The sequence below is a fragment of the Paramisgurnus dabryanus genome, chromosome 10 (assembly GCF_030506205.2).
Source record: "Paramisgurnus dabryanus chromosome 10, PD_genome_1.1, whole genome shotgun sequence".
NCBI classification, from domain to species: Eukaryota; Metazoa; Chordata; class Actinopteri; order Cypriniformes; family Cobitidae; genus Paramisgurnus; species Paramisgurnus dabryanus.
In genome coordinates, this window is record NC_133346.1 from 26,082,091 (window position 1) to 26,104,354 (window position 22,264).

General features: G+C 39.0%; 3 long non-coding RNA genes across 12 annotated transcripts; 1 reads left to right on the plus strand and 2 right to left on the minus strand.

Annotated features, from left to right (window-relative positions):
- Nucleotides 1–9,677: 9,677 nt before the first annotated feature.
- On the minus strand, nt 9,678–16,924 carry LOC135718297 (uncharacterized). 5 transcript variants are annotated; one of them, XR_010520718.2, is made up of 4 exons: nt 16,529–16,920; nt 14,858–15,480; nt 12,374–12,477; nt 9,678–10,130 (listed from the first exon to the last, which is right to left on the minus strand). It is a non-coding gene; the product is annotated as an uncharacterized lncRNA (long non-coding RNA). The 5 variants fall into 5 exon arrangements; XR_010520719.2 differs by lacking the exon at nt 9,678–10,130 and adding an exon at nt 13,829–13,888 and having other exon boundaries at nt 11,565–12,477; nt 16,529–16,924; XR_012337794.1 differs by lacking the exon at nt 9,678–10,130 and having other exon boundaries at nt 11,565–12,477; nt 14,858–14,996; nt 15,177–15,480; nt 16,529–16,915.
- A 1,608-nt stretch (nt 16,925–18,532) lies between these two features.
- LOC135718514 (uncharacterized) lies at nt 18,533–21,940 on the minus strand. Of its 4 annotated transcripts, XR_010520869.2 has the most exons (6): nt 21,893–21,940; nt 21,719–21,793; nt 19,716–19,789; nt 19,311–19,346; nt 18,787–18,849; nt 18,533–18,667 (listed from the first exon to the last, which is right to left on the minus strand). It is a non-coding gene; the product is annotated as an uncharacterized lncRNA (long non-coding RNA). The 4 variants fall into 4 exon arrangements; XR_010520868.2 differs by lacking the exon at nt 21,893–21,940 and having other exon boundaries at nt 21,719–21,858; XR_012337696.1 differs by lacking the exon at nt 21,893–21,940 and having other exon boundaries at nt 18,565–18,699; nt 21,719–21,858.
- LOC135718515 (uncharacterized) lies at nt 18,553–21,966 on the plus strand. Of its 3 annotated transcripts, XR_010520871.2 has the most exons (5): nt 18,554–18,680; nt 18,757–18,866; nt 19,440–19,494; nt 19,733–19,801; nt 21,737–21,805. It is a non-coding gene; the product is annotated as an uncharacterized lncRNA (long non-coding RNA). The 3 variants fall into 3 exon arrangements; XR_010520872.2 differs by lacking the exons at nt 18,757–18,866; nt 21,737–21,805 and adding an exon at nt 21,913–21,966 and having other exon boundaries at nt 18,553–18,680; XR_010520870.2 differs by lacking the exon at nt 18,757–18,866 and having other exon boundaries at nt 18,553–18,680; nt 21,737–21,841.
- The last annotated feature ends 298 nt before the right edge of the window (nt 21,967–22,264 follow it).

Genomic DNA, 22,264 nt, shown 5'->3' on the forward strand with positions numbered 1-22,264 from the left:
TCCAACCACAATTTACCTTTACGGGACTTTAACCCGAGGGCCTCAAACCCAAACTTATTACTTTATAATGTCTAGTACATTAAGGGCCTCTAACCCAAACTTATTACTTTATAATGTCTAGTACATTAAGGGCCTCAAACCCAATTTTAATAAATCTCTTAATATCTATAAAAATAAAAGTTTTTCACTCTGATCAATTTACAAAAATGTAAATTTGTAATTCAGTTCGGATCTCCTTATCAACACAAGTAATTTGGTATATGTCCAATAGCAGAATTTGATATAACAGGTTTCTGCTTACCTTTATTTTAGAAGACCGGTCTTTTGTGTTGAAATGGAGCCCTCCCTTACTCTGGTTTCTTCAATGTGAAACCCTCCTTCCTCTCACTCTCTCCTTTCCCTCCACAAAACGTCGGCGGTCACCAATTGTTGGACTTTAAGGCGTCCATTTGCATGTTCATAATTTAGAGGAAAGGCACAAGATACAAATATCTAAGTTCAAATATTTATTGATCAGATATGAAAAAGTTTAACAGCGCTGGGTCCTCTCAAGTAGCGAACAACCAGCTCAGGAAGTAACATGCTTATTTATAAAATATGTGACGTCGATCTTTCTTCAGAAAATCTCCACCCACAAAGGCCGTTCCCCTCGTCCATCTGACTCCATCACCACACCCAATTTTAGCCTGTAGGCAAAGATGGACACACATAGACAAAGAAAAACAAACTGTTCTCCTCTCATCCCTGGGAGCCCTGCAGTTCCTCTCCAGTACTTCTCCACTTTGAATAGCATGTTATAATGCTTTCTTAAAAACAAATCATTAATAAAACATTCATTTATAAAAAACATAAGCTGTAAGATGAAAGTGATTATTATGTAAAACATATTTCAATATCATGACATCATTTCATTATTTGTAAAATTGGTTATATGAATAAGGCACACATTAACTTCTTTAGATAGATAAACACATATTAAATGTTTTACTGCAATACTACTTCTAAGCAAACACTTTAATCATTATTAAAAACCATCTGTTAGGAAAGAAAACACACACACACACACACACACACACACACACACACACACACACACACACACAGGAGACTCTGTTTCTTCAAGGTTGAGCTGCCCTGCCCCCATTAGGTTATTCTATATGCAACCTTCATTTCATTGGTTAATACAAATTTATCAAAGACAACATCTTATATTTATTACATCAATTATTCAATGATTAATACTGATTAAGTAAGAAATACATTGCACATTTTATCCTGTGAACATTAAAGCATTAGTTAATGAAATAGTTGCCTGTTTGCTTTCCCCCTCAGGCCTCTTTCTTATCTTGATCTATACCAGGCGTAAATTCCTCGCTAATCCTCCTTACAGCACACACACAAAAATTGGTAACTCTCCACTCTCAAACATAAACACCTCATTTCTACATAATAGCTCAGTGCATATATGAAACACACAATGTTTATAGAATAAAATGATCAATTAAAGAAATATAAAAATGGAACAAAATCAATTTCCACAGTCCTTATTTGGACATCTTTGTAACTTTAACACTTTTAGCAATCAGCATGAAATGTAGGCAGTAAATATGTAAAACATAATTATTCAACAACACAACAGTACTCCATTGTTCATGAATTGGTTAAATGCATTCATTAGTTAAACATACTAATTTTCACTTTCTCTAAATATAACATAGTTATAAAGCAAACAACTTGTTTATTGAAACCATCTGTTCTGCGTGTTTTCTCTTCAGGGCTTTGTTCCTACCCCCAACTGGAACAGCCTTTCAACTTTACACACAGACATTTACTCACATATCTCAGCACAGAAAGCATAATGGCACATATCAATTATAACATGACATACTGATTAATAAAACAACATAAAAATCCCACGCTAGCCTCATGTTAGCTTCCCCAGATAGCACACGTACGTCGCGGAGACATCTGCTAAATATCGCTTCATCTTCTGTAGATCGGCTGCGAACATTGAAAAGTAAGACGTCTGCAATATCTCTGCAAGACGTATTGGCAATGTCTTGAAACATTCGAAATTTTTACGAGCTGCATGCATCTTCTGGAGATCTTGAATCCGAGCAAACGCAGACGAATCAGCTGACCTCAATGCTCAACTCATTGTTTACACTTATTTCTTGTTTAATTGTATTGAACACAAACAAAAGATTAAAAAAAACCTCAGCTGCATATAATTTGCCAGTTTTTTTAAGAGTTTGGCATTTATTTAGCATTCATAAAATATTATTTTTATATACCCTACCTCGTATTACGTGTAATATAGAAACATGAAATCATACCCGTATGTATACTGTATCCGTTTAGTCCAGTTTCACTTGCATATTTGGCAGTAAGGACGAGGGGACTCCTGCATTTAAATTGCGTTTATGCTTTAAGTGCAGAATAAAACACATAAAGGTACTCAAAGAAAGTATCTTGTACAAGAAAATAATCTTACTGGCAAAATTTTAACAAATATACTGTAACCAATAATGGACAGCAGTCTCTGCACCGTTCTCTAACAGATGTCTGTATAGATGAAGAAACCTTATACAATGTCGAAACACATTATACATGTATTAATTTGACCAGGTATTATCCAGCATCACAGCATGAATTGTTCGGACAAGTTTGTTTACCAAACTAAATTTATGAAATGTGCTGAATGTTCATTACATCCAGAGCCTACCCAATATACTGCGAAGTTATGACATTTACCACCTGTTCATTTAATCACTGCACAATTCAATTCAATTCAATTTTATTTATATAGCGCTTTTCACAAAAGTCAATTGTTTCAAAGCAGCTTTACATAAATAGAAGCAGTGAAAAGCACAGAAAACGACAGATAGCACAACAAAATACATGATAGCATGAGCAGTTAAATTTGCTGCGGCTATGACTCAATATTATAATTGCACGTATTACTAAAGCAACGTATAGAAGAGGAAGCTAGGTAAAGCCCAAAAAGGCTGCCTCCCCTGGGTGAAAAACCCCCTACGAGAAAAAAAAACCCCGGGCTTTTATCCGAGGAAAAATAAGTCCTAGGAGGGAAAAACCCTTGGGAGAACGGAAATGGAGATTTAGCGGAGATTAAGCGGTTCTGCCGGTGATCGTTTGTCAGGTATCAGCTGGGCATAACGTTGAAGGACAGCCAGTAGATCAGAGGTGTGCCGACTTTCACATCTACCGGGACTGTGTCTGTTTGTCTCGTCCTCGGGTCGAGGACGAGACAGGGAGAGAAAAACAAAATCGTATTAGCGTAGCGGCCGTTCATATGTATTGAAGTGTCACACAGTGATGTGGTTTAACTCAGCTTAGTTCCAGACAGACTAAATATTGCGGCATAATTATGTTATCCACAGTTGAGGATTTAGCAAATTGGGGGCCCAATGCGAGGGTATATATGGTAAATAAGGGTCGCCTTCCGATCTTTAAGAGAAAATGAAACCTGACGACCCGTTTGACTAAGGCCTAAAGCCCCACTGTCGTCGTTAATGCAGGTTCAGTGGCAAACGGGTCTATATTGTATACCATTTACAGGACCAGGAGAAAACGCCAAAAACATCGCAACCCGACCATACATGTTAACCCGTTTGACTAAGGCCGGAAGCCCCACTGTCGTCGTTAATGCAGGTTCAGTGGCAAACGGGTCTGTATGGCATACTATTCATAAGACTTACGATAGCGCCAAAATCGCAACCCGACCATACGTGCCAACCCGTTTGACTAAGGCTGAGAGGCCCCACTGTCGTTGTTAATGCAGGTTCAGTGGCAAACGGGTCTGTATGGCATACTATTCACAAGACACACGAAAGCGCGAAAAACGCAACCCGACCATACGTGCCAACCCGTTTGACTAAGGCTGGAGGCCCCACAGTCGTCGTTAATGCAGGTTCAGTGGCAAACGGGTCTGTATGGCATACTATTCATAAGACTTACGATAGCGCCAAAATCGCAACCCGACCATACGTGCCAACCCGTTTGACTAAGGCTGGAGGCCCCACTGTCGTCGTTAATGCAGGTTCAGTGGCAAACGGGTATGTATGGCATTCTATTCACAAGACACACGAAAGCGCGAAAAACGCAACCCGACCATACATACCAACCCGTTTGACTAAGGCTGGAGGCCCCACTGTCGTCGTTAATGCAGGTTCAGTGGCAAACGGGTCTGTATGGCATACTATTCACAAGACACACGAAAGCACCAAAATCGCAACCCGACCATACGTGCCAAACCGTTTGACTAAGGCCGGAAGCCCCACTGTCGTCGTTAATGCAGGTTCAGTGGCAAACGGTGGCAAACTATTTAATGCAATTCATTTTAAGTGTTCATGCAGAAAAGGTTTTTATTTATTTATTTGGTTGGTCTGTGTTATGACCGTGAGTGCTTTGTTCCGTGAAAAAAAAACTATTGCGAGTTAAGAACCTTTACTAGACAAATTATGCGAATGCTTTGTTGAAGAGAAAAGTTTTAAGTCTAGATTTAAAATGATCGACTGTGTCTGATTCTCGGACATCGGTTGGTAAATCATTCCAGAGCTTAGGGGCTAAGTAGGAAAAGGATCTTCCACTTTTAGACACTTTTGATAGTCTAGGGATAATCAATAGGCCAGAATTTTGCGACCGTAGTGTGCGTGATGGATTGTATTCTGATAGTAATTCTCTAAGATATGAGGGTGCTAAGCCATTTAAAGCTTTGTAGGTGATTAGTGATATTTTAAATTGGATGCGATATTTAACTGGTAGCCAGTGTAAAGATGCCAGAATTGGGCTTATGTGGTCATACTTCTTAGATCGAGTAAGTACCCTTGCAGAAGCGTTTTGAACTAGCTGAAGCTTGTTGATCTGATTTGAATGGCATCCCCCGAGTAGCGAGTTACAATAGTCTATTCTAGAGGTCATAAAAGCATGAATAAGCTTCTCTGCGTCAGATGTAGACAGTATATGGCGTATTTTTGAGATATTTCTAAGATGGAAGAATGCTGTGCGGCAGACGTTGGCGATATGACTATCAAAGGATAAGTTGCTGTCGAACATCACACCTAAGTTCCTAACTGTGGAAGATGGCACCACAGTACAGCCATCTATGTGCAATTTGTAATCTGACATATTATGTTTGTAGCGATTTGGTTCAATAATAAGTACCTCTGTCTTATTGGAGTTGAGCTTAAGAAAGTTATGTGCCATCCAGTCACTAACATCGCTAATGCAGTCTTTTAGCTTAGAAAACGTGTGTGTTTCGCTGGGATGCGAGGAGATGTAAAGCTGGGTATCATCCGCATAGCAGTGAAAACTTATGTTATGTTTCCTGATAATGTCTCCTAGGGGTAACATGTATAACGAGAACAGGATAGGACCTAAAACTGATCCCTGCGGTACACCGTATTTAACCAGGGAGTGATATGACTCTTCCTCATTTACATAAACAAAGTGATAGCGATTGGTTAGATATGACCTAAACCAGGCTAGCGCCTGACCATTGATACCAACATAGTTTTCTAGTCTATTGAGTAGGATTCTGTGGTCTATTGTGTCAAATGCTGCACTAAGGTCTAGTAATATAAGAATTGAGATTTCACCACGATCGGATGTTAATAGGAGGTCATTTGTAACTCTAAGCAACGCTGTCTCTGTGCTATGGTGGGGCCTGAATCCTGATTGGAACTTTTCATATGTACTATTATTTGTCAAGAATGTGCGTAACTGGCTTGCCACTACCTTTTCTAATATTTTCGAAAGAAAAGGGAGATTTGAGATTGGTCTAAAGTTATTAAGTTCTCCTTGGTCAAGCTGTGGTTTTTTAATCAGCGGTTTAATAACTGCTAGTTTGAAAGCTGTTGGAACGTATCCTATTTCTAGCGATGAGTTAAAGATGTTTAGAACCGGGGTTGACACTACAGGGAATACTTCTTTAAGTAGTTTTGTGGGAACGGGGTCTAATATACATGACGATGATTTGGATGATGTGACTAGTTTAGAGAGCTCATCTATTGTAGTAGGTTTAAATGAATCAAGATGTTCGTATGGTAGTCTAGTGTTAAGTGAACTAATGGGTAGAGTGGTGGCTGCTTGGGTAGCTACGATGTTTTCCCTAATAGCCGAAATTTTGTTAGAAAATAAGTTCATGAAGTCGTTACTATTGTGTTGAAGTTTACTATTGGTTTCTGTTTGTTCTTTGTTTCTAGTCAGTTTCGCAACTGTGCTAAAGAGGAAGCGAGGGTTATTATGATTCTCATTTATAAGCTTGCTAAGATATGTAGATCTGGCGGTTTTAATAGCCTGTCTGTAGTGTTTAACACTCTGTTTCCATGCTGCGCGCCATACTTCTAACTTTGTGCTTCTATAATTTCTTTCCATTTTTCTAGCTGCCTTTTTAAGGGCTGCTGTGTGATGGTCATACCATGGAGCTGGTGGTTTTTCTTTGAATCTCTTTTTTCGAATGGGAGCAACGGCATCCAATGTGTTAGAACAGACATTGTTTAGGTTTTCTATTTCAATATCTAGATCGTCACAGTTATCTGCTACATGTTTCATTTGGGACAGGTCTGGAAGAGTGCTAATAAAGCTATCTTTAGTGGTGGAAATAATTGTTCTGGCTAGTCGGTAGCATGTTGTAGATTGAGTGATCCTATCTAGAAGTACAGTGTATGACACAAGGTAATGGTCAGAAACTGCATCACTCTGAGGTGATATTTCGACGTCATTAATATTGAGTCCGAGTGACAGAATTAAGTCTAATGTGTGATTACGAGTATGCGTTGGTCCTGTCACGTTTTGTCTAATATTGAGAGAATTTAGAACATCTATAAACGCACGTCCTAACGCGTCTTTTGGGTTGTCCACATGGACATTAAAATCACCAACAATAAGAGCTTTATCTACAGTGACTACAAGCTCAGATAGGAAATCTGCTATTTCATTAAGGAAATCTGCATGGTGGCCCGGTGGTCTATAGATTGTCGCTAAAGCAAAAGAAAGCTGTTTGTGGTTACGATCAGTTATTTCCATATTTAACAACATTACTTCAAATGATTTAAATTTTAGCTCAGATTTTTGGTTTACTTTAAAAATTGTGTTGTATATTGTAGCTACACCACCCCCTCTCCCCTTTAATCGAGGTTCGTGTTTATAATAATAGTCTTGTGGGGTGGATTCATTTAAACTAATGTAGTCGTCTGCTTTAAGCCAGGTTTCTGTTAAACAGAGTACATCTAAGTTTTGGTCTGTAATTATTTCATTGACAATAGGTTCTTTATTGGTAAGCGATCTAATGTTAAGAAGGCCGAATTTTAACATTCGAGATTCATCTGTTAATGTATTGTTTTCTAATTTTATTTGAATCAGATTTGTACCAGATGTAACAAGCGGTGCCCTGTATTTATTTGTTCGGGGAACAGATACAGTTGAAATGTGCTGATATTTCGGTAAGATTGACTCGAAGTGCTGGGATATAAGTGGTCTTGACATATCACGGCCGCTAACAGATGGACGGTTAAGCCGATCCGTCTGTTTCCTGACCTGGACCCTGGATAGTCAGACTATATCAGAATTAAGACTATTGATCAGATTTTTAGTGAGTATAGCACTTCCTTCCGATGACGGATGAAGGCCATCTCGGGTTAGGAGAAATGGTCTTCCCCAGAAATGCTTCCAATTGTCTATAAACCCTACGTTATGCTGAGGGCACCACTTTGACATCCATCCATTGAGAGACACTAATCTACTATGTGTTTCATCTCCCCGGTAGGCGGGGAGGGGACCAGAGCATATTACATTGTCTGACATTGTTTTTGCAATTTCACACATCTCCTTAATATTATCTTTGGTGATTTCCGACTGGCGGAGCCTAGTGTCATTCGTGCCGGCGTGAATAACAATCTTAGAAAACTTCCGCTTAGCATTAGCCAGCACTTTAAGTTTGGATCTAATCTCAGACGTTCTGGCTCCCGGTATACAGTCGACTATGGTGTTTGGTGCCTCAATGTTAGTGTTCCTGAGTATAGAATCTCCAATGACCAGGGCACTTTTAAAAGGTGTTTCAGCTGGTATACTCCTTAGGGGATCGAATCTGTTAGAAATTGTCGTTACGTTATGGGTCTTAGAAGGACGCCTTATATGACTATGCCGCCTAACAGTCACCCAGTTTGAACGCCGACTTGACTCTGATGACGGAACCGAGCCATGTGTATTTTGATAAACACTATGCGCGCTCGATACAGTATTTGTAATATTTATATTAGCATCTGATGTCGGAACCGAGCCATTAGTCTTTTCGCTCGATAGATTATTTGCGACAGTAACATTAGCGGTTTTGCTATCCTCAACTAGCGTTCGGATGCGCGATTCTAGTTCAGCAACCTTCTCAGTTAACCTTAATACTTCAATACACTTAGTGCATGTAAACCCCTCTATGCTAACAGCAGAAGCTAAACTATACATGTGGCAAGTAGTACATGTTACAATAACAAGCGGAGTCTTACCGCTTTCATGCTGGGCGATGGCGTCTTCGTTTACCCGAACGCGGTCCCCGGAGCTGCATCGCGTGGGGTGTTCGGTTGTGACACGCCTCGGTCGCCTGCGAACGTCTGGGGCCAGGGTGATGTTTGGCTTGTTGAATCTGCGAAGGCCGGGCAGCGGTTCCTCCACAGCTTCCCGATCGCTTTCATGTCGTTCACGGTCCGTGAAGCTGCATCGCGTGGAATGCATGTTTGTTGCTCGCTTGTGGACGTCGGAAGGCAGGGTGAAGTGGGCGCTGTACCTCGCCTTGGATCTGCTAAAACCGGGAAACAACTCCTCCACAGCTTCCCTCTCAGGTGAGGATAGGTCAGAAAAGCATATATCAGATGAATCCGCCATTAGATCGGAAAATGCTAGCTTCAGCCTCCACCGTGTGGATGCTAGCGGGCTATATGCTAACACTGGGTGTTTATTAGTGATAAATAGTTTCACGTGGTAGTACTGCTCAATAATCGTCACGGTAAAGTATTCCTATGTAAAACTAATAAGTTATATTATATAATAGGAATAAGATGGTAAAAATAAAGCTTTTAGATGATGAACTCGACGGAGCTACGATGCAGGATCTGTTCAGCGTGACGTCACAAACCGGAAGCTATGTGTCAGTCACAAGACCCAGAGCTGATCATGACACTTTACATTTTAGACTTTGCATGTTCTACATAAAGAAGGAATTCTTTAAAAATGAATGAATTTATAATAAACCTAAAAATGAAAGCATTAAAAACACTGTGATGTAGTAAGTGCTGAAAGTACCATGTGACACTGTGAATATAATCACAATTTAAATAATGGAGACTGTTACACAAGACTTAGATGCGACTTTAATTACAATACAACATTCAGTACACCAGGGGATTTTAAACTGTGGGTCAGGAGGACCCACTTGTCGGTCACACAGTAGGTTAAGGTGTGTTGCACACCTTAATGATGCAACAACAGTTTGGCCAAATTAATAATTAACAATGACAATGGTTTTGAAAGAATATACCATAAAATATTTGGTATTGCAAATAAACTTATACATAAACTTTACATCAGTGGTTCTTAACATTATTCCTCGAGGCCCACAGCCCTGCACATTTTGTCTCCCTTATTTAACACACCTGATTCAAATCATCAGCTCATTAGAAGAGATCTCAATGAACTGAACCGGGTCTGTCAGATAAAAAAGACATACAAAATGTGCAGAGCAATGGGCCTCGAGGAATAACGTTAAGAACCACTGCTTTACATTATGGAATATTATGAAAATAAAATGACTCCACTGAAAGAGAACAAATGTGTTTTACCCCATAAAAAAATATTTTAGTGGGTCTTGAATAGATTACACTTGTCTAATAGGTTTTGAAATGAAAAGTTTGGAAACCCCAGCTTTACACAATACTAGTCTTAATTAAAGTTAACATTAAGTTGTAATATAACTGAAATAAATAGCATTTGCAATTGACAGACATTAAATTAAACTGATGGCAGATGAGGTGTGGGGATGATGCTGGGCCAGAGTTGAATCTGTGCATCTTAGTAGATCAGGGTGCTTCATCCTTAAGTTCTGCATTAAAAAGAGAAAGGATCTAACAAGAAAAAAAAATCTCTCAAATCAACATTGGACTATCAACCCCAAATTAATAATAATGCAATTACATGCAAACAAACCTGTCAACCGTCAATATATAACAGATTCTACACACCTGTGTCCAATACATCAAGATTCTCACAACATTTTAGGGCTAGCTTAATACCACAGTTCTGGCTATTCTTCATATTCTGTGTGGTGGTTAGTTTGCAACTGTGACAAAAATGAACTTTTCATAAACATTACCATTTGTTGACTTAAGCTGACTTCCAAGAGCACAGTTATCTAACACAGTCTACTGTAAGTAGGGATGGGTACCGAAACCCGGTATTAAACTGGCCCCGGGGCTAAATTATGAAAGACCGTAGTATCAGTAAGATCTGACGCTATCGGTTCTGCTATCGGTCCTGGAGAAAAAAATAAAAATAAATGTACTATGTATTCTTGCTTAATAATGTTTTCGTGCACATTTTATCTCACCAAACATTTCTAATTTGCGATTAAGACGTTTGTCTGTGAGACCTGCGAGATCTCTCATGCGCGCCGCGGAGGCTGGCTGTCTGTCACAACCACAACAACGAGCGCGGCACACGCATAACAGCACGAAAACTACCGCTTAATACAAAGAGTGACGATGGCGGATAGAGCAAAACATTCAAAAGTGTGGTTATACTTCACTAGAGTTGATGCAGACAACGCTCGTTGTCATACGGGTAAGTGCAACAAGATGTTTGCATGTAAGGGCGAAAACACAAGCAATCTGTCAAAGCATCTTTCAAAAGTGTATTACGTGCAGAAAGAAGCTGTGTCCCAATTCAAGGGCTGCGACCTTCTAAGCATACAACCTTAAAAGGGGAGCAATCTGTCTTTCAAGGTGGCAGCCTCAGAAGTCCGCGAAGAGAACTGAAATGAGACAGTCTAACCCTCGGAGGACCTATAATTTGCGTCACCTGTTGCACGCGCCCACCGCGCCTGTCAGCAGGACACAGCGGAGACGTTTCTGACTTATTTAAATAAATATGGAATCAGAAAAATATTCATTTATTTTAGAAAATATGACACGTTGATGTAGATTAAACTATTCAACAGTATATAAAATTAATCAACCTTAGAAATACGCAACATAAACAGAATAATATTAACACAAGTCACAGCCTCAAGTCGCGCTGCTGTGACGCAATCGGTCTTAAAATACGTCCTTAGAAGGTCGCAGCCTGCAAAATTCAACCATCATCTCTGGTGGTTGCCGCATCAACGTCAGGCATGTATGCTAAAATCATGTTGAATCAACATTGTTCACGTCATTTAAAATAAATGTACAATCTCCCTAATTGGTTTGCTTTCCTTACGTTGAAATTCTGTTGATTTCTTTTGGGGAAATGCTGAACGTTATGCATTCAACATATTTTCTACTTCTTTTAAAAATCCCAAATAAAGAAAAATCAGCATGTAAACATTTATTTAGCCTAAATATCCTATTTAGAGTATTTTTTCTGCAGCTTTCACGCTGGTGCATTAATAAATATATGTATAATATTTAGAAATGATATCCAGAAATTAATTTGTAATAATGAAATGCAGACACATAATTAACTTAATCATGTGAACATAGGTGCGTGATCAAATGTTAACATTGGCCAAAGTACCGATAAGAATACCGTTAAAGCACCGGACCGTTAAGCAGTACCGGTAAGAGTAGTAATACCGTTAAAACCTTAACGATACCCATCCCTAACTGTAAGTGTTTTTTAATATTAAATATAGATTTCTTTCTTTTTTCTTTTTTTGAGAGATACAAATGTCTCTGCTTGCTGCCTTCATCCGTGTGACCAATCAATGGTTGTGTTAAAAACATGGGAGGATAATCAGGTGGTGACAATTATGTGAAATATTGTGCAGTGTTACAGACAACTCGGATTTCTGATGTTATGTCATTAAATATCCTACCTCCGACCTCAATGCATTCCAGTCAATCACATATCACATTTGCATGTTTACCACATAATGAGACGCCAGAAGTTGTTTGTGCTCTTTTGCCAATTATGGCAGAAAACGATTACTGGATAATTTAACATTCATGTTCATAAATATTATGTGCTGTAAAAATAGTTTAAAGTTTGTTTGCGGCTCATGTAAGGCTGTGAAAGGCTAGCCACCAACTTGTCTGCAATGTCAAATGATGCATCTCGTTGAGGTCGGTGTTGATCGATCTGTCCCAAGTTGAGAGGTCGGATACTCAACTTTGTTTGCTGTTCCAGACTTCTTACGGGTTTGAGGTCAATAATATCCAACATCCAAGTTGTCTCGAACACAGCATTAGTTCACAGACTCCAGTTCAGTCCCATCTGTAACAACAGAACACAATGGGAACATCATCACATCAGACACAGTATTTCATTTATAAAAATTGCACCCAAAGAAAAACCAAAATATTAAAAACCTGAAAGATCAAAATCTTCATTTAAACCCAAAGGGGACCAGCCTAGTAATACCATTCTCTGCTACTTTGCTTGAGCGGAAGCACGAAGTCTGACGTAGTCAGGCTAAAAGGGGACATGGTCTTTAAATAAAACACCCAAAATGACTCTCTTTGTAAGAGTTTTCAATATCTCCACCACAGTAAGAATTCATTCCTTCCTCAATACTTAAACATTAAAGGTCACGTTTTTCCTGATCCCATATTTCAAACTTTAGTTAGTGTGTAAAGTTGCTGTAAACGCATAAATAATACCTGTAAATGTTAAAGCTTAAAGTTCACTGCCAGCCAGGCGATGTATTATCTTTAACAGAATTCCCCTTTCAATACAGCGAACGGCCGGTTTGGACTACAGCCCTCTACTTCCCGGTTGAATGACGTCAAAGCAAGTGTGTTTGACTAAACTCCACCCTGGCTAAGCTAAGCTACTGTCAAATCACAACACACTAAACAAACTACACAATCAGAACTCATTACGCATTTCTTAAGGAGGGACTTCATAGGACAAAGAAGACATCAGCCGTTTTTAGGACAGTGAAAGCACTATATAGATAAGTAGATTGTGTGAAAAATACCGCATGTGAAACATGAACACATGTTATATTGTGCACTGTAAACACAATCAAAGCTTCAAAAACACAGGAAAAACGGGACCTTTAAAGTTGTTCAGTATTATGGTTGTAATCAATAAAATGACAGGCAATTTTATTTAAAGATAATATCCCCTTTGGGTTTAAATGCAGATTTTAATCTTTCATGCCATGAAGGCAATAACGCTGAAACATCTGCCCTTGTATTGTTTGATTAGAAAAACAGGTCTTAGCCCCTAAAGCTGGGAGAGCATGGTGAGGGTGTTGATTGAACTAGATCTATTGATCTGATTGTTTACACTGATTTTTGTGTATATCCAATCTGAATGACTGACTGTACACACTGTGTATAACAACTCTTCGTGTTTGATTTGTGTGACCTGAGGTGCATTATCTTTTATCCAAAATAGCTGCATTGGTTTATAGCAATGACGTTGCGTTGATGTGTTTGAAATAAATGTGCTTGAGTTCATGCAGCAACAACCAGTTTTCATAAATGAAAAATAAAATATTGTCTTTTTATCCAATTCATCCGAGAAATCATTGGGTAATTAAAATAATGTACCCTAAAAAAACCTTTCATTTGTAAGACCGCATTCATTACTTTACTACATGTGGGAAGAGACTCACAGGTGGAGGTAGAAGTTTGGTCTGCACTTTTCATAGCTGGTGCACAGGGATTGTGGTAGGCTAGTGACACAATTGAAGAAGACTGGTTCAAAATCTGCTTTACAACCAGAGGTTGAATTAAACTTTCTTATTGCCTGTCATTTTGACAGATAATGCTGTAACAAATCTGTCATAATCAATTAGGACTAAAATATCAACAAAAAACTTAGAAAATGAACAAAACCAACTATCTGAATCTGTTCGAACTCTAACCTTGAGGTCTGGATAGACAAAGTGAGTGTTTATCTGTGTAAAAGTTAAACCATCATTGAAGACTGATGCAGTTGTCATTAAGGCTGATTTTGTCAGACCTACCCCAATGCCTCTGCACAGTAGGCTATCCGCCACTTTTCATTTACACGTTTGCGTCGTTGTTCGCATCGATGTGCATTTACACATGCAGAACGCTAGTAGCCAATGTCCATAGGCATTTACCAATGTAAAATACAATATCAAGGCAAAAGCTGAAAAATAAAAAGCAGCAGAAAAAACCCTTGTTGGGGGCCAATCACACCAAATGCGTTCTAAAGACGTAGAAACACAAGGTGCACCTTGATTTGGTCACTTTATAAAAAGCAGTGCAGCACAGCTTTTTATATTGCTAGGCAACCACCGAGGCAGCTGTCCTGTCAATCAAATATTGAAGCGTGAGCACTCTTTTGCTGTTAACTGTCATATAAGCAGAAACTTTAAAAAGAGGACGCTTGCACTGACTTTGATCGAAGGTGAGAGGTGCATAAAAACACAGGAGACAGTAAGTGACTGAAGTACGGTTGTTTCAAATAACTGTAAACATCGGTCCCTACAACGGAAGGCCCGCCTCTCCCCATATTCAATTGGACAATGGAAAGACACAAATGACGTCAGGTGCTTTTCCGCTCTTAGCGCTCCTTCAAAAAGGCATGTTGCAGTAGAGGGCAAAAATGCAAGGCGTTCAGTGCGCATAAACAGCGCACATAACGCTCAATGCTGCAGTTAAAAAAGATTTACCTCATAGTAAAGACAACTGGATCTGAAGCGTAATGATGGTCTTCAGAAGGCCTCTCATGGTGGCCTTGATTCAGAGGTTTGAGAAGACTACCAAGCACCAGAGCCAGCTAACAGGTGGACCAAACATCAAGCCAGAATTCTGCATGAGTCAGGTAAGCAGAATAAAAGACACTGTAAATAAACAATAATAAAAGATGGTCATTAATGACTTAATGCTTTCATATTCATGTTAATGCTTTGAAAATTATCTTATTTCTTTCAGAATCTTTTGATAATATTGCCCAATGCAACAAATGGAAAAAGCATGCTTTATGACAACCTCAGCAGCAGAACCCATGACTTTCTCCTGGGTAGACGAGACAAAAAAGTTTGGTATCAACAACCATCTAACAATTAAGGTAAAAGATAAGGTTTTATGATCCCTGCATTCAGGTTAGAGTATGGGGTAAGTTGACCGTTCTATGGGTGTTCCTCAAATGCAAGGTTGCATGTGGAGGCTGCGTCCATCTTAGTCCTGTCCTTCTGAGATTTCGATGTTAGAAAAAAGCCAGAATGAGATGGTTTAGTTTGATGTCCAAGGCAACGTCATAATGGTTTCCGCCCCAGTGATCATGGCATGAAAACTTTAAAGAGAGAAGTTGAAAATTAGCAATGCATCACCAAAAAAATTCAATAATGTAGTACAGTGAATAAAAGTCATGTATCAACTGTCTTTACAACATGGACAGTTAAACATTTTGTAATTAAATTAAAACAACAAAATAGAAAACAAGCAGATTGAGATGTCCTTCGACGATGCTTGATGACGTGGCAGCCGAGACATGCAGCCTTCTAGGACGGAGCCTTATTTAAAAAAAAAGAAAAGGACGGAGCCTTATTTATTTTTATTTTATATATGTACAATGTACCCCCTTGTATTTCTTATTATTTAAAAAAAATATTAAAAATAATTTTAAAAGGACGCAGTTGTGCGTTTGAGAAACGACCGGAAACGACTTATATGTCGCGGGGCCATCACGTGACCACAATATTTACCAGAAGACCGTTATTTGCTCGAGTACCCTCAACTTTTTTGTCACAAATAACATTATTAATAACCTGTAAATAATACATTTTGTACACATTACGTTCCTCTTCACTTTGTAATAGTATGTTTTTGGTTTAATAGTCGGCTTTAAGTTAGTTTTTCTGTCAGTTTGATCGTCAAAATGTTGGTAAGTATAGCTTGTCATTCCTGGGTTTTAATTGTTAGAAATACGAATTAAAGAACAGATATAACTAATATAACTGAAACAATTAATAAATACAATTATCAAAAAACTCCAATAGAACAACGTTAACGGTTTTGAGTGGTTTCTAGGAAAAGGTCTGACTGACAGTAACCTTATCCGTATAAGGGCCATTTTAACGTAACGTTAAAGGGCGGGAAAGGTTTGAGACATTTAATAACTCTATTAAACTGGCTGGTTTATCCCCTCCAGTGCGTAACATGTGAAGTTAACGTTACAACGTGGCTTCGGGACTTTGCAGCTGCCTGAATAGCAGTGCATTGATAAACGTTAATAAGCTATTAATCGCGTATAGAACATTAATATACGACGATCATTCTGTAGATCGACTAACTTACATGCCTGCATAACAACATATTTTCTGTTAAAATGGTTTACTTACATTGACACTGAAACTCTGCCGTCAGCACTGTTGCTTCACCCGTTGGAACATCCTACTAGTTTAGGGAGTTAAAAATCGAGTTGGAAAAGAACAAAATATCGTTCTGCGATCGTTCGACACGACACCCAGAAGCTGCAAAAACCGATTGAGGTTAGACTCTACTGAATTATCGCAACGTTGTAGTGATGAGCGAGTCACCCGAAACTCGGATCATTTAACCCGATCCCTAAAATGACTCGAGAACCATGAGTCCTTAGTGACCATTAACCCGAGTCAGTTGAGTCCTCTCAGATTTTGCATTAAAAATGAGAAATTGTATCAAACACAAAGCTCTTCAAATGTTTACAACAGAATTACAACAAATAACTCTACATAAGCTGCCATAGGTTCTATAACTTGCAACAACGAGTTAATTTACATCACCAAATGTCGACTGCGGGTACTGAGTGAACCAAAAGCTGCTATTCCGGATCATTATTTCTTGCAGCTCCGAGTCCGAGTACAAAGGGATGCGTGCGCGCGACAATGAGTTGGTCGGCAGCTCGGGGATTCACACAGAGAGTGACTCAAGTAACTCATGGAGCTTGAATCCTGGGCTAGGAGAAACAAGCCTTGCTCGTGTTGTTAACCCACTGACTCATGTAGGCTAATCTGTTGAAATATTTGACTGGCACAATGTTTTGGGTAGAAGCTGCAAATGTTTAACATTTTTAAATATGAGGACTGCTGCAGCAGTGCTGCTGGAAAGATCCGCCACCGACGGACGTACACGGCTCCTCTTGTTGACTGAGTCACTCAGAGTGACGTGAGTGGTTCACTCACAGGACCCGTGCAGGAGCGGGCGAGCGGCTCTGTCTGGGACTCACTCACAAGATTAACCGAAGCCTATCGTGGATCTTTTAAGTCAATCTGAAACAGGACACGTTCCTCTCACGTCCAAGTCAACCAAGCCTGACATCTTCTAAATGTGGTGTTGATATATTTGTCGTTATGAAATGAAACTAAACACACCAAACTTTTACAATTATGTTATTGATAATGTTACCACGGGCATGCATGTTTTTTACGAGTTCCTCAGGTCACATAAGCCCTTTTTTGTGAGCAGAGGAGTCATAAACTCGTAGCTGCACGCGTGATCCGAGTTGCTTGGTTGGCATTAGTATGACTTAGCGATTGGAATTGGGAGATTTTGACCAAGTGACTCAAGTGACTCGAGTGACTCGCACAACCCGGATCATATTAGTGAGTCACTCAGAATAACCCGAATCCTTAAAAAGATCCGGGTTGACCATCACTACAACGTTGAGTGCAGGCAGCCCACACATCTTTCAGATGTGTTCGACTTCATGCTGATCTACACGCAAACCGATCGTGACATCAAGTACCGCGAGTTCAAACCTTTTCCGGGGCTTTCCCAAACTCTCGCGGTACTTTGATGTCATACCACGTGCTGTCTGCGCATCTCGGTGTTAAGTCGAACACACCTGAATGTATTTGTTGGCTGCACTCCCTTGCGCTCAGTAATGTAGGTGTAACGAATTAAATGTATTAAATTGATATTATATAAATAAATATTGTAATAAAAATCTTTATAAACTGATAAGCTGTCATTAATAAATTAATCTTTGATTTGAAACATCAGTATACGTGAATTAACCCTCAAGTTATGAAATGCCTAAACATCAAAATGGTGAAAATACAACAATGTATATTTGACCAATTCAGCATTTATTAACTTTTGTCTTTTTAAATTGACTTCAGAAATTAATTTGCAGCCACACATCCACTGTATACCAAGTTATGATGATCAATTATGAAAATGCAAAAGGATTGATAGATCAGTAAACAAGCAACAAAAAGGTAATGTCTTAATATATTTCTGCTTTTGTTACTTATTCATGTATTTGAATTACATATTTCAAAATCAAACGTTAATAATTATAGGGTTTCAACTTGTTGCAGCTTTACAAAAAATGTAGAATTTGTAGGAGCATGGACATCTGAGTAACAAAGTCATATTATGCAGATGGGTGCTCATGGTGGCCTCCAAATAAATACATGGACAGGCTGCTAAAGAGGGTCAGGATGATGGAGATGCAAGAGCCAAAGACAGCACAGACCAAACACCAGGCCAGAATTCTGCATGAGTCAGGTAAGCAGAATCAGTTAAACTGTATAAAATAATTAATTAATAGACAGTACAATTAATAACACATTATTTTTCATAGCTGTAAAAAGACAAAAGAATGAAACAGTACCTGCATTTAAGTTTCCAGCCTTTTTCACAAAGTTGCCGACAACTGGAAGAATGTCCCAAATTGCTGCAAAAAGAAATTCAGTAAGTCCTTATAAAAGAGACAGTTTAAAAAGTAAAACGGCTTCATTGAACTTCAAAATACCCCTAAATCCTTAAAGGAACACACCCACATTTTGGGAATTTAGCTTATTCACCGTATCCCCCAGAGTTAGATAAGTCCATACATACCTTTCTCATCCCTGTGTGTGCTGTAACTCTGTCTGATGCAGCCCCAGCTAGCTTAGCACAAAGACTGGAAGTGAATGGCTCCAGCTAGCATACTGCTTCCAATAAGTGACAAAGTAACGTGGACATTTTCCAATTTATGTTTATGATTTGTATAAATTCACTACCAGTCTTTTGTTCTAAGCTTAGCTAGCAGGGGCTGCGTCAGACAGAGTTACAGCACACACGGAGATGAGAATGGTATGTATGGACTTATCTAACTCTGTTTGTTTATTTGTAAATGTAAAAAATGCAGCTAACCATTCCCAGCTCCAGTGGGCAGGTTAAAGAGTATTTCTTAATATGAGACAGAAAACAGAAACACATTTTTAATGGCATTTAAAAACAACATACCACTTCATGCAACTACATTTTCGGTTTAATCCATAGATTGAGTAATTTTCACTCTAGAGACCCTGGGGTGACCACCAAGGACGAATGCAAAGTAAGTGACCTACAAAACAAAAACATTAATATTTTACAACTGTTTCGAGATAAGTACTCTGCATATCTACAGCAATATGCAGATTCTTGAGTAAGAATTTCTCTCAGACAATATAGACAATATAGACCACAGACGTAGTTCAACAATTTCTATCATGTTAAAGTTATCACATAAAAATTGCTAGTCTAAGAATGCTACAAGAAACCTGTTGTGCAACTTACCTGCTTCCCATTTACAGCTCCAGTGAGTGTCTCTAAGGTAGATCCTAATGCAGATGGATGGAATGTTGATCCGCCTAACATGCAAGGTAAAAGGGCATTTTAATAGCATAGTGGATAAACAAAGCTTTTTTCATTTTCAGAGCATTTTCAAAAACAACATAACACTTGCTATTACATTGTTATATATTACATGACCATGTCTAACTCTGATCCCTACAAAACAGATTTTCTGTTCCAAGAACTTTGGATGACCACGTTTTCAAAAATCTGACCTCAATTTTAGTAACCATTTAGATATTTTAGATGTAGTTCGAGAGCTTGCTGACCCTCCATTAAAAATGTATGTACGGTATACTGTTCATGTCCAGAAAGGTAATAAAAACATCATCAAAGTAGTTCTTGTGACATCAGTGGGTCAGTTAGAATTTGAAGAAGCAGCAAAAATACATTTAGGTCCAAAAATTACGACTTTATTCGGCATTGTCTTCTCTTCCGGGTCTGTTGTGAACCGTGTGCATGACACTGCTTCCGTACGATGCTGCTGGCTTGTTATCTGGTGCACCCAAGCTTTTTTTTTTCGTTTACAGTCTGAGGGAGACGCTGTAAACAAAACAATCTTCGCAAACATGTCTGAGGATAACACGTCAGCAGCGTCGTACGTCAGCAGCGCCACTGTGCACGCGCATTCGCAACAGGCCCGGAAGAGAAGACAATGCTGAATAAATCGTTATTTTTGGACCAAAATGTATTTATGATGCTTCAACTAATTCTAACTGACCCACTGATGTCACATGTCCTACTTTTCTGATGTTTTAATTAACTTTCTGGAAATGAGACAGTATACAGCACATACATTTTTTGGAGGGTCAGAAAGCTCTCGGACTAAATCTAAAATATCTTAAACTGTGTTCCGAAGATGAACGGAGGTCTTACAAGTTTGGACAACATGAGGGTGTGTCATTAATGACATTATTTTCATTTTTGGGTGAACTATCCCTTTAAATGGAAAACACCACCGCTTTCCAAAATGTTACTATGTTTTTACCTTAGACGAATTAATACATCCCTATCTTTTTTCAATGCGTGCACTTAATCTTTGTACAGTGCATTGTGAATGTGTTAGCATTTAGCCTAGCCCCATTCATTCCTTAGGATTCCAACAGGGATGAATTTAGAAGCCACCCAACCCTTTCCCTTTCATGTTTTCCCTATTTAAAGACTGTTACATGAGTAGTTACACGAGTAAGTATGGTGGCACAAAATAAAACGTGGCGATTTTTTAAGCGGATAAAAATGAGAACTATATTGTATGGCAAAAGAGCACTAAGTTTGCAGCACTTCGACCTCGGCGCGCAGTAACATCATCACTCCTGAGTACTCCACCTCTCGCTCAAACTCAAAAGAGGGGGAGTAGTCAGGAGTGATGATGTTACTGTGCGCCGAGGAATGAATGGTGCTAGGCTAAATGCTAACACATTCACGACGTGCTGTACAAATATTAAGTGCATGCATTGATGAAAGATAAGGATGTATTAATTGATCTAAGTTGAGGTAAGAACATAGTAAAATAATGAAAAACTGTGGTGTTTTCTTTTAAAAGCAGCACCCCTATTTATTTTGGGTGCTAAAAATATTTGCCACAGACAGTTAAGGCCTTATGCTGCATTTATTAGAAGGCGTTCCCAATTCTGGTTGTCCTAGTAAAAACTATAAACAAATGAGTAACAATCCTCTCAGTAAATGACAAAAGACGGATGACATGAACTTCACTGCTTCACTCTCATTGGTAGTTGCTACCAAAAGTCCTTCATCAAATTGAACTTTCCTCAAAGTTGTGGCATAGCTGGACATGCCCACTTCCTGTTGTCAATGGTCACAGTTGCTCATGTTGCTGAATGGGGCAAAGCTTTCATTGGAATGAACGAGATTGTGTTTCTAGTCGCTGGCGGTGTACAAGCAGCATTAGTGTGTGTGTCTTTAAAAATATATCAAATGCAAATTACCTGATCTAACATTCCCAGCTACAGAGGGCATCCTTTATTCAGTCCCTAATGCAGATGGTTGGAGTGTTGATCTACCTAACATGAGGGGTAAAAGAGTGTTTGTTAGCATAATGAGAAAGAAAACAGAAACACATTATTAGTGGCATTTAAAAACATAACACTTGATTATACTACATTTTATGTTCAATCCATAGAGCAATCGTTTTGAGTCCTGAGACCCTGGGGTGACCACCGTGAACAAATACAGAGTAAGTTACCTAAAAAAACAATAAAAATATTTATTTATAAAAGTTCTTATAAAAAAGCATCATCATTAACTCGCATGAAGTGTTATGGTGCGTTCCAGGCAGGTTTTTAAACCCGTGAGTTACGACTTCAAAACCACGACTCAGGACCCTATGCGTTCCAGGCAGCCTGTAACTCGTGTTTTTACAACCTTCTACCGGTGAAAGTGCACTGGAACGGCAGTCAAACCCGTGACTTCCCACCCGTGAACTCGTACTAGATCGATGTACTCCCAGTTCAGAGTCGTGAGTCGTGGTTTTG